The sequence below is a fragment of the Coloeus monedula genome (genome assembly GCF_965178545.1).
Source record: "Coloeus monedula genome assembly, chromosome: 4".
Lineage (NCBI taxonomy): Eukaryota > Metazoa > Chordata > Aves > Passeriformes > Corvidae > Coloeus > Coloeus monedula.
The window spans coordinates 14,521,345-14,539,821 of record NC_138784.1 but is presented as its reverse complement, the minus strand read 5'-3'; positions in this window follow the sequence as shown (position 1 = coordinate 14,539,821).

Genomic DNA, 18,477 nt, shown 5'->3' with positions numbered 1-18,477 from the left:
TGCCTGCTAACCTTTATACAATTATGACGTATCTTTTGTGTATATATTTTAATCACTTTCAGCTTTTGGGTTGTATACAAAGTGTGTCATTAGATAAGTCTGAGACACTTCACTACTTGCATCTGCCCCATCAACTTCTCAAAACACATAAAAGTAGATAGACTTTCCCTGCTGTTTCTTTTTCCAAAACTACCCTTAAACCTGATTAAAAAGAAAGATCTCAGTTGAAAAACTCTATTCATGGGACTGTTTCACACAGCAAGATGCTGATGGTCTGATGGCCATGGTCTGATGATGGCTGTAGCCCTAAGTCATGAAGAATTTAACCTAGGAAGGGAAGGAACCCCTTACACCACAGGATGGGATGCAGGGCTGGTGTCAGGAGAACATAATGTAAAGATTCTCTCTCACTGTGTTAGACTTGGTAGATCAGGTCCTTGCCCTGCAAGATGGACTTGTTCTAAGCATTATTTCACATGGATGCAATGGAGGAAAAAGAATTAGATGTTCAGCTTTGCAAAATACAGAGACCTGAATTAATCTGCTGGAAGTCATTAAGTGCTGTCACATGCAATGCTGGCAGATGCTGAATTAAAATTCTGGTCCACCTGTGTTAATTCTGTGCTTCTTCACCTGGATTTGCCATTTGGAGGGAAAATATATCACGCAATAAAGAAAAATGGTGTTGGAGTGGCAGCTTTGCAAGCTTCTTTCTCCCTGGTTTTGTTTGAAGGAATGGTTCCTTATTTTTGGCAGCGAGCCAACTTTCTGTTTAATTTTTGTTTAAAGATTAGACAGTGTTAAACAGATAACACATTCATAATAGTTAAGTGCTTTATAATGTAGTTAATAAAAAAAGCCCAAACAAACACATCATGAGCTTGGGGGCTATAGTGCAAAAGGAGTGAAATGTGATGATCATATTTAATGATATCTTTGATGCCAGAGGAAACAAATGGTGATAAGTTTTACAATTAGGTAAGCAATTGCACCCAGTTTTTAAGAACTAAACTGCATTGATTTAATGAGCTCTGGCTCATTAAAAAGTTCACGAGAAACAACAGCTGCTAAACAAAGTGACAAGACAGAAGTGGGGCAAACAGTGCATATGCAAGTAAAACTGTATGAAATTGAAATTACAGACTGATTTTTTTAATCAATAGGTGAATTTCCATACCATAAGGATGTGTGTTTTTTCTCTGAACTGTTCAGAAAACTTAGTAGTCCTAAGATTTTTATGTATGGATTTTGTGGTTTAATTTGTATGTCTGAAGGAGTGAATGTGGCCTTGTCAGCCTAACACCTCTCCAGACACAGATGCAAGGCCATGTTCATGCTGGAGAGTTTTTTACATTAGTGCAATCACCCCCTGTAGTCACACACAGAGTGTAGCACATCTGGCGTGTAGCACCTCAACTGATCTTTGTACAGAGATTTTTGTAGTACTCCTGTACAGTGCTGTTGTAATAGCAGTGAGTTAGTAGGTAAGAATTGCCTCCTGTAATACAGTAATACATTGTATTACAGTAGGTTTTGCAGTAGTGCTTCACATAGAAACACATCTTTTGCATTTAATGACTTCTGTAGTTCCACAACTGCAGGACTTAACACCTCTTTAGGAATTGAATCCAGGTTTTCTCGTATGTGTTGTACTTGGAGAAGGATCTACGCTATTTGATCCCCCATGTCTGGATATTGCTTACAGTGAATTTTGCTAAAGAACAGATTCACCTCTCCCACTCCCACCTAGAATTTTGTTTACATGATCCCACAATTTACCTTGTTAAAAGTAATTCTGGAGACAAACTGAATACATTTTTGCCTGTTTTACAGAAACCTCTGTCTGTGGTTTACATAAATCTCTCCAGAGCTGTCACAGGCTTCCAGCTACTGCCTTTGAAGCAGATTGCTGATGTGAAGGGTCAAGGCTGACTGACCGCCCTCCTGTTTGGGAAGCATCCAGTGATATCTGAAGAACCTTTGCCATATTGCACTCTGGACCCTTAGCATTGCCATTCCCAGAGCACAAGCTCTGTGGAAAAAGCTGTGGACACAGCTGAGCTTCCAGAAAGCATTATTTAACATTTCCCAGTACTGAGGGAGGTTTGCCTCCATCGCTGCATCTGAGTCCTGTGTCTAGGAAGGACAAGCTTTGCACTGTACACAGAGGGGACTCATAGTGGCAGGGACTTGTTGATGGAATTTGGCAGAATTCCATCAATCAGGTGGTGTGGGGGAGCATCCTACCCTTGATGGTGTTGGATTCCTGGGGAGGGGGAAGAGAACTGTTGGCAAATGCAGTGTGTCAGTCTACATTCAAATGCTGGGGAGACTCCTGGAGTGTCCTCAGTCACAGCTTGTTTCACCTGACCCTGTCAATCTGTTCGTCTGGTTAGAGGGCCTTGTAGGGGGGAAAATCATTGCTGGAAGTGGGAACAGATGCAAGTTCCCCATGAAGTGATGAGAGTAACATTTTCCAGCAGTGGTCCTAGAGGGTGATGCACAAAAGGTGAGGGAATATATCTGTGGACATGTTTTGAATCTTCTCCTTCAAACTATAAAACATAGCTGGGTTATTCAACCAATCAAGCTGCCACTTTATTTGTAGTGCTGTAGGCAAAGCAAAGTGAGCCATGAACTTTAGGATGACTGCACCAAATATCTTTGATTTTAGATTTTATCTTTGATTTATCCAGATCGTGGGATCTAACAGCTGCCCATGTAAAATTTCTCTCATGAACAGAGCAGCCAAGGGTGATGTTTCCAAGCAGAGCTGAGTCCAAAGCTGAGCTCTGTGAGATCAGGCAAGCCTCAAAGGGCTGCCCTCCACCCCTGCTTATCCCTTGAACCCACAAGCTTCTCTAATCTCTTCCTGAGCCATTTCAGCTCATTAAATCAGCAGAAAACTGTAACTTTTATTTCCTTGAAGCAGCTTTTTGTCCAGACACAGCTCAGGAAGGCCTGGGATGAAGAAGCACAGGAAGAGTCCCTTCCCTGTGTCATGCCTGGGAAACACTAAATCAGTTCTCTGCCTCTCCTGTAACTTGAGTCTAAGTTAAGCTCGTGCTCTGAGCTGCCTTCCAGAGAAGCTTACATTTCCACAGAGTGCAGAAGGAGCTGGGGGTGTGAATTGGCTTCACTCAGCTCAATTTAGCATCCGTGAATGCCTCTTCCTGTACCTGATGTTGTAATTCCAGCATTTCTTATTAATAGTAACCCATGCACGTAAACTATTGTAAATTGTCTTGAATCAGCCCCAGCAGCAATATCAGCTACACTGGCTAGATAAGCACCACAATTTTTTTCCTTGACATGTGCCAGCGATTTACTGTGTGTATTTAGCTTGTACTCCCAAAATCGCCGGGTCATTGTAAACTTGCAAGCTAATTCTGAGACATTCAAGAAGTCACAGGCTTCCTGCAGTTTGTTGATTTGCTTTTTAGCAGGTTAAGGAAAGTAGGTAGAAATGTACCCTGCATGGATTTTAGTTTTATTGATCAGTACTTGGACTAGGAATTAAAATTAATACATTTAAAAGGGTGCAAGTTAGATGGCAGGGGCTTCCAGCTTCCAAAAGTGTAATTAGAAGTGGTTTATTTTAAAAGTTTAAAAATAGTGAAGCATTCTGCATGAAAACTATCCTGTAAGCAGATAAAAACTGGATTTCGTGTGATCATGAATTGTCTTACCCTTTTATAACTTCATTGTGACTGCTCTGCCTGGCTGGGCTGGATCTATGCCTGAAAGCATAAGCCCTTATCCGAGCTATTTTGAAAAATTCACAGAACTGAAGACAAACAGTTAATGAACCTTATGGGATAGGTATCAACATCCCCCATTTTTTTCCAAGTCATTCCAGTAGTTACAGATTGGTGCTCTTCTCACTGCTGCCTTCAGTGATCGTCACACTCATGTATTTCTTCATCAGTGAGTAGATTCAAAGCCCTTTAAAATGATGTGATTTCCTAAACTTATTGTTTACTTTTCCTGATGCACCCTGTAGTCACTCACTTCTGCAAACCTGTTCCTCATTGAAATTACTGAATGTGTGATGCTGCTTAATGCATTTCAGACTATATTGTGCCTGCCTATGTTATGTGATGTTCAGTAGCACTGCAGCTGCTGGAACTGCTTGGGGATGTGGAGCTCACCTTTCAAATCAAATAAACCCACAAAAGTAATTACATTCCACTCTCTCTCCATCATTGTTCCATCGTTGTACAAAACATAATTAAATTGTCTTGCACTATGATAGGAAGTACACTTAGAGGACATCTACAGCCCCACATCCTTCATGGAATGAAGGAACTTGACATCTGTCCCTGTTTGTACAAGGTAATTTCAATAACCTTTAATAAAATAAACAAGTTTTTGCTGACCTGACTTCCAGAGAGCAACTGAATGACCTGCACAAGCATGGATGATTTATCCTCAAGTGCTCATTCCTGTTCTCTTTGCACTCTCTCTCCCCCTCTAATTCTCCCCATGCTAAAACTCCACCAGTGCTGGAAAAGATTTGTCAGTGCAGTTAGACTTCGGAAAGTGTTCCAGCCAGGGAGGCTCCCCTGGTAGAGCAAGCTCCTGTTTCTGGGACAGTTTATGTCACCTCTGCATAGAAAACCTGCTGAGTCAGCCCAGCCACCTTGGATATCTAACATGTGTCTAAGAGAACTGTTCCACTATGGCATCATTACATTGCTCCATATAGTAAGTGCTACTGGTACAGTGTGGTATTCTGACAAAACTCAAATTGATTTTAGCTGTAGCAGCACCACTTCTAAGAACCAGCCAGGGCTCTGCTTCATTTTTGCTGTAGTAAATGAGAAAAAAGTACAGTTGTGACTTCTGGGCAACCTCTCAGTTGCCTTTTAATGTAGCATTTGTGACCTGTAATATTATCTAAATGCCCATTATAAGATGTTGGCTATTAAAGGAATGCAGAAAAAATATGCAGAAAGAGCCTACTCCTCTTCTACATGTTTTTGCCAGGAAAAATGCCTGTGGACACTGGCCTTGGGCAGCCTTTGCTCCTATGGATGGCTCCTTGGCAAAGGAAAGCACTTCATTGAAAGATCTGCCAGGCATGATGAGGCTGTGATTCTGAAACCTGATACGACAGAAGCCATCCTGGACTTGCTCAGCAGTGAAGTGTTGATCTAGGAATTTAACTGGAGAAAATACAGCACCTCACAGACATTAATGGCAGAATATCAGCACCTGACATGTGATCCTGGGGGCAGTATGACTAATCCTAAAATACAGGCTGAGAGGATGAAGTGCCTGCAGGGCTGCTCACCTCCCAGTAGGATTTTAGAGGGTTCTGGTCAACTGGCTTAGAAAACTTTTCAGTGGGGAGCTATGAAAAGGAAAGATGGATATACACTTTGATGATGGGGTTTTTCTCACCTACCTTTAGATAAACAAAGCATACATTTATAGTTGTCTAGTCATCTTAAGTGAAAGAAAAAAGACAAGTTACTTTGACTCATCTGTCCTAATCCAGATGTCTGCCATGGGGTAAAAATGTGTTGATTCCTAAAAGTGCATTTTCCTTCCCTTCACTCTGAAACTGAGCTGAATCATTAGAGGGGGAAAAAAAAAACCCGATTGATTTTCAGTCTGATTCAGTCTGAAAAGTGAGTAGGAACATGTAGGGGGGCAGGGGGGAAAGGAGGTGGTGTCACTGTTTTGGGAATAGTCCTTCTTAGCTGAGCATAAGGCAGCCACAAAGCTGCACCTTCAGAGCAAGGGGAAGGTCATTCCTTCCAGCTGAGCACCAGGGGCAGCAGGGCATGTGCTCCTCTTGAACCCCTGCCAGCTGCAAAAGAGAATTATTGCAGCCAAAGCAACTGCCAAGGTCAAGTGACTGCTGTGTATTTATAGCAACACTGAGTGCCCAGGCTAACAAAGGAAAGGGAGCAGGTCTAGGAGTGCCACCTCCAGCTCAGGTTCCCTCTGCTGCCTGCCTGGTCTGCAGCTATGATGAGTTCTGTCATGATCTCTTTAGCAGATGTGAAAAATTGAATCAGATCAGTTTACCATATGAATGAGACTTAGTGGATCCTTGCAAAGACTGCTCTGGAACACTTGGGTTGACCAGTCCTCAGGGATCTGATGGCACTTCAGGATGCAAAATGACACACTGACCACAGAAATAGGGAAAGAGAAATTCTAGGTGCTTCTGCCTGTTCAGGGCCTCAGACAGTGGTACTTGGAGTTTTATTTAGACCAGGGTGCTTCTTCACTGGTGAAATGTCTTATAGTATGAGATTTGGTGTTGCAAAAGGTTGCAGGTAACAGCAACATCCCTTAAAAAAGTAAATGTGTAGTACGTGAGCCACTGAGGCTGTTCAATTATGTAACTAATTATGTCTTTGTCTCTGATGTTTACATGGTGCTGCCCTCACTGGCTCTGGTATACCTATTCCAAGTATCTGGGTCAGGAAATAAAGGGTGCTTTACTACTGAGTTTCATATAAGCCCTTCTTTGCTGCCACTCCCCCTCAGAGCATGCAGAGCCTCCTGTTTATTCTTATTCCTTTCCAGCTGGTCTGAAGATTGAAAACCACAGTGGAGATAGCCCAGCTTGCACTTATCTATAGCTTCCTTCAGGTGGAAAATGAAGATCAGAACCATACAGTTGGATGGCTTTCTTGGAATCTGTTTTTATTGAGAACTTTCATCCTCATATTTATGCTCTGGTAGGATAAATTCTTCAGCTGGCCAGCTCAGAGTGTGCCAGGGTAATGTTTATTCTCCCAACTGGTATTTTTTAGTCTTTGCTCTACTTGTAGCTTCAGCCTAAAAGCCAGTGGAAACTCAAACTGGAACGGGAAGTGTCACTGCTTTTGATGAAGGTTTAAGGTTTTTAGGGGGAATGCCTTTGAGAAACTGGGGAGCCATTTTATGCTGTGGGATCACATGATCAGTTTCCAGACACAATCATGGCACAAGCAATCTTACATCATGGTGTCTCACATGTTGCCTCCATCTCCATTCTGCCTATCTTTGCTTCCTCCTAACTTACGCTTTGCCCTGTTCTCAGTGAAATCTAACCTGTCCTGAATTCTGTGTCAGGGTAAAATCTGTGTGTTGTGTATACCCGGCTCCAAAGAATTTGTAATGATCACAACTCAGCTGATGATTTCTGTCATCCAGTTACTCTTTTGACCATGAAGCAGATTTTTATTTCACTCATAGTGTCAGTAATGTATATGAAGGGCCTGGCATCTTTAATGATTCCTACAGACTCTCCAGACTTAAGTTCCCTTTGCTCCAGCCTTCAAGGTCATCACTTCTCTGCCTGAAAAAACCTTAGGAAACCTTACCTAAGCCCTGACTACTCTTTCTTATCTCTCATGCTCCAACTATTTTTCTTATCTTAACGTGTATTTTTTTATCTTTAATTGTGTCTTTCCACTAGGTGCAGAAGAACATAAACCCAGGATGTTTTATAGACTCTGGGGTCCAAAAGCACAAACTTAAGTTGGAGCTTGAGGTTTCTTACAAAGGGAATAGAGCATTTTACAGCAGGCATGTAAACCAACAGCAAATAAATGGCTCCAGATAGGCTTGGCAATCTGTGAGACAGCAGGACCAAGGAGCAATATAAAAGGGGCTGTAAAGGTTGTGTCAAGGCCCAGAGGTTTATCATTTATGTGTAATTGGATTTGCTGCCAAATGAGGAAGAAAGCGAGACTGTTACCATGAGGCAAAACCTCAGGACCTCTGCAGTATTTAATGCATAATAAGCATTGTGAGTGACAGCCTCTGTTATTATTTATTTCCACTGCATTTCATGGTCTAGCAAGAGAGATAAATAAGGGGAGGGTGGTAATTACAGAATCAGAGCACAGATAAACCTCCAGCAGTCAGTAGCTTAGGGATGGAGTTTGCTGCTAAATCTGTCATTTGTTGGAATTCACAAGGGTGAATTCCTAGACTCTCTGACAAGGAGTCCTCAAAGCAACCCCAGCTGTAAGATGGGGGAGTGGTTAAACCTTGGGAAGATCTGGCCGCAGTTGTTTCAGAATGAGCTCCAGATCTAAATCAGACACTTTGGGATCACTTTAGTTCTGGCATCCCAGCATGGAAAATGCCTGGAACATTCAATTCAAGCTTATTCCTCAGAAGGAAAAATCACAGCTCATGCCTGTGTCTGCTTTCTAGTAATTTTACATAACAGGTAAAGAGAGGTGTATAAAACAACTTGTTTTGAATTTTCTTAGCAAGGCATCTCCACTAACACACTTTTGGATGTAACCCTTAGGCAAACCCAAAAGCCCTGCTGTGGTACAATAACTGAAGGGATGTGATCACCTCAGGCATTTGGAACTGCTCACTGACACAAGCAAGCAATTCCAGTGCCTGCGTAGCTTCCAGCCCTTCTGGAAGGTAAATCCATGTTCCTTGGCTCACATGACCCCTCAAAAGGACAAAGATCCCATTTCTGCAACTTTATTGTCTCAGTGGCTTGTAAACTTCTTTACCTAGGCTAGCACTTAGCCTTATTTCTTTCATTTACTTCAGTGGGAATGCTTATTGTAGTTTTTGTCTGAAATGAGTACAAGAAATTCCTTTAGCAGAATAAAAGCATTTCCTATCTAGTCACTCTTGTATTTACATCCTTAAAACAGTTTTAGTATTGTTTAGACAAATATCTGCTTGTTTTCACAATTAAAGTAACTTGTCCCCTAATGTGTCAGGTGTTTACGTTTTGCCAGGAGCTGTTCTTGTAGATATTCTGCCAGTTAGGCAAAAATACACTCCAAGGAATTTAAACCAGGAAATTCAAGAGAAAAAAATAACTGCAGAAAGCAGTGCATTTCCTCTTCAGAGCCTGGATTCAATGAATCCAGGAAAGAATTTCAAAGCAGCATCTCAAAAATGAATAGAAATTATCAACAGCACTTAGAAGACAGCACTGTCTATTCATGTATTGTGTTAGTAAAATGGAGTATCCAAAAGTATTAGTAATCCGGAAATATGTAAATCCAATTGTTACTCGGTAACTTAACTAATTAAGTAAAATTAATAAAACCGACATCTTTTCAACTACCACATGGTTCCACATACACAGCCACAAGGAAACTGTGTGCAGACTCAGTCTTTTATAACTGCATCTTCTACAGGGCAGAATGAGAGCCTAAAATACACATGAAATACAGCAGAGAAAAAAAGATAGAGAATGGAATGTCATCACACTTTAATTTCCCCAATCACTTAAGTCATCTTCCAGTTAGACCTGCTGGAGTTGGATCTGTTTCTTCCCGTGTAGAAAGTGAAACTTGAGCAAAAAAAAAAAAAAAGAAAAAAAATAAGTATTTTTAATTTCCTTCTTGAGATTTCTTCACATGGATACACATAGATTTTCCTACGAAGGCAAACAGCTGGAGAAAGGTTAGGCTAAAGTTTTCCCAGGAGCCTTATCTCAGCACATAAACTCTGAAGAGCCTTTGTGTTTCCCTGAAGTCCATAGGGAGTTTGCTTAGCTATTCCTCTCTGTGAACAAGGGCTACCCAGAAACATCAGCATTCTTTTTACCAGAGATAACCTTTATCTCCAGCACTTCAGAGCATGGCTGTAATTGCTCTACTTGTTGGAGTCAACAGAAGACCAGCGGCGAAGTTGTTTGTCCCAAGCCCGGTCTCCTCCAATAAACAGAGCAGGGTACAAACCTCCTCCTTCAGCACTCTGGACTAGAGCTGGGAAGACAAAAAGCTCAAATACTTTCATCCCCCTCTCCAAGGCTGCTTATTTTATTTTCCACCCTGCCTCCTGAAAGATATCACAGCTTCAAATCTGATCATTTTTACAGGCCCTGCCTGTGGGTGACTGTCAGTCTCTTATCTCTTGAGAACTACCAGTAACTCCTGGGCAGTTCAGTAGCAGACGAGGGAGGAGCTGGGTTCTCAAAACCACTGGCTGTTTACACACTCAAGTGAAAACGCACCAGAAGAGATGAGAATTTTTCATGCTTTCTTCCTGCATGGAAAGTTATGAGCTTGCTTTCTTCCTAGCCATCAAAGAGTCTATATGATAGAGACATTTCATAAAACAGACTCCATTCCTCCTGCAGCCTGTAGCATTTCTCAGCGTGCATGGTCCTCAGGACAAGCTGGAATGAAAGAATGGGCAGAATTTGTCACTCCTGTTGCCACAGGACAGCAATGGAGCCATTGCAGGGATGGGACAAGGAAGGTTTGGGCTGGCACACCCACACACACAGGCAGAAGAATGTGGTGTAAACTGGGTGTCTGGGAAGTACAAAGGAGAAAAAAAAAATATGGGAAAAAATGTACTAGTTTGTTGATTAGTAAAAAAAAACCCGTTGCAGGCACAGCTTGTCCCTTTGTTCTTAAGCCGGGGCAGGGCTCTGGTGACACAAGGACAGGCGGGTGTGTACTGTCAGGGTGGTCGGGCAGGGGTAAAACAAAAGCTGGAGGATGAGAGCAGGAGGTGTGCTGATGCGTGAGGATGTATCGCCGATTAGTGCACCAGCAGCGGTGCGTGGAGACCAAGCGAGTCTAAAGGAGAAGGACAAGTGCCCTGTGGGAAGTGACGCCGAAAGAGCCGGGAGCAGGGGTTGTGCCTCCACTGCTGGCACACGTGCCAGGACATCCCACGTGCCAGGACATCCCACTGCTCCCTGGCACTGGTCCCTGCTGAATTCAGGGTCCCCTCCAACGCACATTCCTCTTGGCTGCTCCCTCTGCCAGCAAACACTCCCCACTGGTTGAACCAGCGCCTCTCTTTTTCAGATCAGGCCAAATCTTTAGTTTCTGCCTGCCAAACCCATTCCCATTTTTTCCCTCATGTACTGGTTTTGATGAATGCACTCAGGCACACCTTGGCAAAGCTAAAAAAGCTTCTAAGGATGGCAAAATGGTTGTGAAGCAGCTCTGCAGTCTGATGGTTTTGTATGCAAGAGGTTCCGCCACCAAGAAGCAGCACAGCACAGCTGAAGAGATAAATGACTCCAGCTAAGAGGACAGATGGTAATTACTTAGTGTGCTTGGGACACGTTGGGATCATTGGAGGGGTTCCTGTTGCATCATTTCCGCTCTCATTAAGTCTTGATAGACTCTTTCTTCCCCTGTGTATTTAAATTTTTCTTCTCCCGTGTATTTCAAGACAGCAGTGATGAAAAAAGCAGAAAGTGTCGTGCAGTGGAAAACACCGGAGATGATTTAACTCAAACGGTTTCTCAGGACCAATCTAGGATAGATTTTGCTACCAGCTACTCTCCTGCTACCTTAACAAAATTATCACCCCGGGGGGGTGGTTTTTGCTCTTCCTGAGAAAGAAAATTTTCTTTTTGCATTTCAATGAAAGGCATTCAGCCTCCTTTCTCCGCCCCCAGGCTGTTTCCTGTGCAAACCCTCAGAATTTCATTTTCTTTTTGAACCAGCTACATTTGCATTTCACTGAGCCCTCTGAGGCATCTTCTTTGTCAGGGTGTGAGAGAGGGCTGTGCTGGGGACGTGCTGGGGTGCACATCTGGAGTTGTCTGAGGGAGCCAGGACCAGGTCCTTCGCAGCACAAGCACAGTGACAGCTGCAATGTCGGCCTTTCTGCCAGCCTGTGGCTCCTGTGCCAGCTGGTTTTTCCCATGCAAGCCGTGTTTGTGCAGGTATGGATGCAGACAGGGGATAACATAGGGTTGTTACACTGGGCTGTGAGATGTACGGAGAACTCGAGCTTGGAGTGCCTGGAGTTTCTGCACGGACAAGAAGTGTTTGGAGCACTCTTTAATGTTTTAACCCCCCAATCCCGCTTAGGAAGTCAGGATGCCAGAACAGCTAGAGTGCCTGATGGACCTGAACGTGAGGGTCTCCAGCATGAACATATATTTAGCAAGGTGAATTCTGACCAGCATCCTTGACTCAAGTTTTCACTCTGTTGTGCCATCTGTCTGTGTGCAGTGGATAAGCAGATTTGCTATCCCTCATGCACCTCTAAGATGGATTGGCTTCCAGAAGTAAATTGGAAAAAAATAGCCTCTGTTCTTGGGCATGGTGACGTACAGTGAGGTGAAATCATATCCATGATTGTCTGTGGTGGAGGAAATTCCTAAGTGGCACAGAGGAGGAAGGAGCAGAAGCAACCTGAGATTTTTCTTTAATATGTCTGGTTGGCACACGCTGGCATTGTGAAAAGCTTATTAGTAATTTGTATTTGTCCTCTAGAGGCTTTATCTTTACTCCATTCGATGTTGATGTTGCTCTGCCAGTTCCACGTGGATGGCGAGGCCTGCCAAGTGTACAAAAATAATTGGGAGGATCAGCAACATAGCAAGCCGGTTTGCATCACAGCAGCCACGGGTGTGCATTCCATTCACCACCATTAGGAATCATCCTGCCACGAGGGGAGGTTATTTCAGACACTGACCTGGAAGCAGCACCCGTGCCAGGGGGAATGAGGCAGAGCCTGTTTCAGAGGCAGATGTGGGCTGAGGTGAGTGGCAAAGCTGCAGATTCAGATATGGGCAGTGCCGAGCAAGGAGCTGGGATTCCACGTGTAGGATTCTGGTGTGGCCAACCAGATCTCTTAGAGAGATCCTCTCCCAGGAGGGAATTAGGGTTTCCATAGCGTGCAAAACAAAGCCAAACTGCTTAACAGTCTCATTGTCCTCCTCAATTCAGCCCAAGGGCAATACGGCCAAGCAAAGCTGGGGTAGAAATACCAGAGGAAAGATTAACCTTTGGCAGCTTCCCCTTCAGCTTTGTTGCTGTGTGAGGAGTGGCTATTTCAAATTACAGAGCTATCTCTAGGCTGAACCTTGGGAAATGAACATCAAACTTTCATTCTGCTTTGTAGGGGTGTGCAACGGCACGGCAGAAGCTGGGATGATGGCAAGTCCTCAAGTTATATTCCTGGCTTTGAAAAAATGTTCCACCGAAACAGCCGTGGATGCTCATTCCACCACGTGTATTTGTGCTCTGATGCTGTGCAGAGTCAAAGAACAGCCGAATCTTTGGTAGGATATGTGAGGGCTTCTTTTCTCACCTGCTGATATCAAGTATCTGAACTAAAAAAAGAGTGGTGCTGTTATTTGGGAGCAAAACAGGCTGTTTTAGAGGCAAAAGCAGTGCTTGTGTTTTGCAAACTTCAGCAAGAAATGTAACGTTTTCACACCAAGACACACATCAGGCGAGTAAACTGGATAAAACCCCCAGTCATGTTTTTGTGATGGAAGTGTGTAATTTTCACAATTGAGATATTTTCACAATTGAGATATATGATATTTAGAAATCCATAACTTTTTAGGGAGAAGGTTGGAAAGCATACATTTGAGGTTCCTGTGCAATTATTATATAATCTTTCCTGTCAATAACCTGAATTGTCATTGCACATGTAATTAACAGAGTGAAAGTCCTATTTTGCAAATAATTGGGATTTATATGTTAAACAGGAAAAGAGCCTTGTTTCAGCTAGCAGGCTGCTTCTTTTTCTCTGTGCAGAATTAGTTTAGCACGTCAATCTCCTATTCATGCGTGAAAAAGGATGGAATCACAGATGCACAAAAAAGGAAGCAAACAGTTAAGGCAGCCCTTGCCAGCAGTACAAATATGTCTGGACTGCCTCTTGATGAAGTTTCTTGGAGATCATTTGTGTTCATAGTGTGTTATTTTGATTCCTATTGCTGCAGCCTTCTAACTGTGCCATCATAAATAAATAGTTTTTAATATATCTTGTAAAATACTCCTGAAAATTCTCCTTGTGACTGCAATTTTTTGACAGAGGTTGCAGCTTGCTTTGATCACAGACTACACAGAAACCTTTGTACCAGTGCAGGCAATGAAATGTGGACTAAGTCATTGCTCTGGTGGTTTTAATACTTGACATTTGTTGGGTGGAAGAAAAAGAACCTCTGACTTGGGAGAAAATCCATGGGACATTCTGATCTATAGGAACTGCATGGATAAAGAACCCCAGGAGTCCTTTACTTTCTTGGACAATGTTTTATTTTTGTTTCTAGCTTAGGAATGGTTTTGTACGTTACTTATAAACTGGAATTTAAATCGTATGCACATGTGAAACAATGTGGGTTTTAAAGAAAATAGAGTTCTATCTTATACAAGCTGTCTGATGCCACATGAACAAAGCAGTCCAGTGTTGGTCATGGTTTGCATTAATGCCTGTTAACCCCAGCTCTTTTGTAAAACACTGATGTGGAAGCTCCCTTTCCTGCCTTTGGAATCGAAAAGAGAATTAGCAAAGCAATAGGGAGCACATGAGGGAATGAAGCCTTGGCAAAACCAGCCTGTTTTCCTAGCAATGCCCCAAACACAATCCTACCAGCACTCTGCATGTCCTCCTGCAAAGGTTAGAGGAAAGGGGAATGTGCTGTTTATCAAAGCCTCTCCCATCTGCTCGGGGTAGATTGCTTTGCCCTTCAGAAACTGATAATTAAAACACCACTAACCTGGGGGCTGTTTAGTGCCCTGGACCACCCAAGAGGTGGGTGTGGGAGCCATTTTTTTAAGGAAGATACACAAATGCACCCATCTCACAATCCCAAAGCAGCTTTACAGGTAAGAGAGGCCTTGGAAAGACAGACACTTGCTAATGATTCTCTCAGCAAATAAAAACTGCTCCCAGTCGCATGGCTTTGTTTGTGCAGTGGTTGAATGTTATCTAAATTACAGATAGGAGAGGGTGACTGGCTAGACCAGCAGTCTTTTGTCCAAATTCTTGTTTCCCTTGAGCCTTCCCTCTGCCCCAGGCAGCCATGAAAATCCTGGTGCCAATTTCACCCCACCATCACTTTGAGTAGTATCAGAGGAAGAAAGCATGTTTGAAGTTTGTCACCTGGAGCTGCTCTAAAGTGGAAAGACTCCTGGGGACACGCTGGGAGAGGGGACACCTGGTACATTTAGGGGCCTGTTCTTGCAGAGCAAAGTGACTACATTTGACAGCATGTGCTGTAAGACCTGAAATCCGAGGGTTAGCAGCATGGCACAGGGTGAAGAACAGTTGTCTCTTGCCTCACCAGGTTTATTTTCCATTGACTTGAAGGGTTATGCCTTACCTTGCCTCTTCCTTTACTTTCAGTTTCTTAATAGAGGACATAGCAATCATCAATTTCGTTTTAATTATGTGAGGGAGGGGTAGAAGGAGAGGACTGAACACTGCAGACCACAGAGAACATTTTTCCACTTACTGCTTATTTGTTGGTAATTACTAACCCTTTACACTGAAGGGCTTTCCAGGCACCTGGATGATTTGCATTCATTAAAATAGTGTAGCATTTCCATTCTCCATGCGTGGCTGCCTTTCTGCTATTTTCTGAACTCATATGAACAGTCTCTGAAGTATCCGAGATGACCTAAGGGAAACCCAAAAAACAAAAATCAAGTGAACTATGGAAAGCCTTCTGGTTTCCTTATGTGCCTTAAATTGCACTGCTGCTGTGTCACTGAGAGCCGAGAAACAAAGGAATCAGAGGGGCTCACTAACAACACACAGCTGTTCCCTTTAACTTAGACGGGATTTGCACCAGCCTTTGACCTCCTCCTGAGGGCAGGGGAGAACAGGGGTATTCCTTTCACAGTCTCTTGGCTTTGCTGCTTTTATTTACTGCAGACTTCCTGCTGCTGGGTGGTTTATTTCAGCTGAGTGTTCACGGCTGTGCACACACAAATCACTCTTGACTTTCACTTCACACTGCACAGACACCAGAGGTCCTGCTGAGTGTTTGGGGCTCTGTCATGGGTGGGGTAGAGCAGAAATCCTTCATTCAGAGCCCCTCAAGTCTCTCCAGAGGTCTGGGCTCTCTTGCTGAGCTGCATTCATGGCTGTGGAGCCAGAAAAGTGACTGGTTCTCACTGCAGCCTGTCACTTCCCCTGCCTGAAATGAGTACCACGTGAGTCACTCGTCTAAAATTTCCTTTCTTGCAGATTTTTCTTTCATATTGATGCTGGTCTCAGAGGTGTGATCAGTTCTGCCCAGGCTTCTGTTTCACTCATGGTTAAACTTGTAATTTCCTTGTATTTTTCTCAAAACTTTGTTCCATATCATCTTCACTTTATATCCCAGTAGTTGCTGTGTTCTAATTGTCATAATTTTTTTTCCCAGCAGTGTCCTAATGACAATCATAAAATAAAATTGATCAGAATAATTATAGTGTTGGGACAGAAGGGAGTGTTGTTCCTGTTTCTGCCTTTGCCACGGGCAGGTACGGTGACCTTGTCCTTGGAAGCTCCTCTGTGCATTTCCTCCTCTGTGACGTGTGTTGGTCTTGATGGGATAAATTGCAAGGAAGTAATTCCAGTGGCCTGTCACAGCCAGCCCAGCCCAGGCTTCCTGCCAGGGTAGTGTGTATTTCCTTATGTCATGGTGTAACCCCAGATGGCAGCTCTGCACCATGCAGCAGCTGCCTCATTCCTCTCCAATGCTGGGATGAGGAGGAGAATTGGGGAAAAAAGACATAAAACCTGTGTGTTGATGTAAGAGCAGTTTAGTAATTGAAATAAGTTAAAATCTAATAATAATAGTAATGGTCATGAAAAAGGAGATAGTAAAATAGAAGGAGGAACCAAAGGCAAGAAAAACAAGGGCTGCACAGTACAATTGCTCCCCACCTGCTGCCCAATGCCCAGCCAGCTCCTGATTGGGATTGGTAGCTCCCAGCCAGTTACTCCCAGTTTCTATACTGAGCATGATGTTCTGTGGTATGGAATATCCCTTTGGCCAGCTTTGGTCAGCTGTTCTGGCCATGTCCCCCAGCTTTTTGACCACCTGATTGCTGACAGAGCCTGGGGAACTGAAAAGTCTTTGATTTACAGTAAGCACTGCTCAGCAGCAACTAAAACATCAGTGTGTTATCAGCGTTATTCTCATCCTAAATCCAAAACATAGCACTATACCAGCTCCTAACAGGAAAATTAACTCTATCCCAGCCAAAACCAGGCCTCCTTATCAGTGCTTTCCAAGCAGATTCAGGAGATGTGTCAGCTGTGTGCTGCCCCTGGCTGCTGTGAGAATTCCTCCCATTCCTCCTGGGAGCTGCTAGAGCAGGGCAGGTGCAAGCTTGGCCTTTCTGGCTCAGTGAGAACGATTTTGGATGTGACCATCATCAGTTCTGCATTTTTCTTTCCATAAAGTGCTTTACCTCCAGCCATGGCCTATGAAATCAGCTCCAGAAGAGATTTGCATCAAGAGTCATCATCAAAATACCAGCACAGTGTTACCCACACCAGCAAAAGTAAAATGGGGCAAGTGGAAAGAATTATAAAGGTTGAAAAGAGGAACACTTATTTTAATCGGTCAGTTTACACTGATTTTGTCTCCCTCTATCACCATCTAATACATCAGACATTGTGCTGGCAGGATTTCCTTATGGAGACACATCATTCCAAATAACTCAAAATGGAGAGCAGAGGTTGCTGAGTAGCTGAGTAGCTGTGAAGTGCATGGAAGGCAGAAGCAGCTCTACACAGGTGTGACTGCAAGGACTTTGAGTGGTACTTTAACTGAGTTCATCCCATCTGAGCTGTCATTTGTTCCACAAGATGATCTCTCTCCTTTGCCTGTGCTCCTAATTCACATCTTAGTTGTGTGGGCACAGCTCTGTGTCTTTTTGCCCTCAATCAACACCTGTCTTCTAATCTTTGATGTGCCTTGATAATCTGCTACCAACAGATTATGGACAAATATTGCTGCTAGCAAGAATTTTTCTTGCTTCTTTCCAGTTCTTTCCAGTCCCATGAGATATTTTTCTGTCTCACGGAAGACAGTAGCAGAGTTCTATAAACTATGAACACCTGCGACCTTGCAGAGCTTTGTTTATGGTAAAAATAGAAAAATATTTTGACAATGGATGTTTTAGGATTTTAGCCAATCACCCCAAGGGGTGGCTGATCCGTTGACCAATTAGACTATGAAGAAAAAAGTCTATAAAGAGTTTGCAAAATAATTAAATAAATCAGTCGTGCTGCACAATTCCTGCCTGTTGGACCCCTCTTCTCCTTACCACTGTGGGATACCGTAATAAACAAGGAACTTTTTGATTCCCCTAAGGGAACAGTAGCCACTTTTAGCTCTTAATCAAGTGATTTTCTGGGTTACTCTCTCTCACAGCCTTTTCTCTTTAGCTGTTTTGTGATTCATGTGGGCTATTGCCTTTTAGTTTGTTGTTAAAGGCTCTGTTCTGATGCACCTAATGGCATTTGTGATGGAAAATGCATGCTGCTGTCCCAAGGATGATGAGATCTGACAGCTGGTATCCAGATATAACCACAGCAGAGGTCTCCAATCTTTCCCACTATTTTCCCCATGGCACAGACTACATTCAAGCTTTTGGTGAACTGATTGTAAGAGCCAAGATCTCATTTATGAACAGACTCTGCCCTGAAAATGAAAATAAAGAACATGCTGAACTCTGTGGAGCTGTGGTTATCCAGTTTTGTGACCAACAAAGGAGGAATTGTATTTGGAATGACAGAAAAGGTGAAGCCCATAAAGCCTTGTCC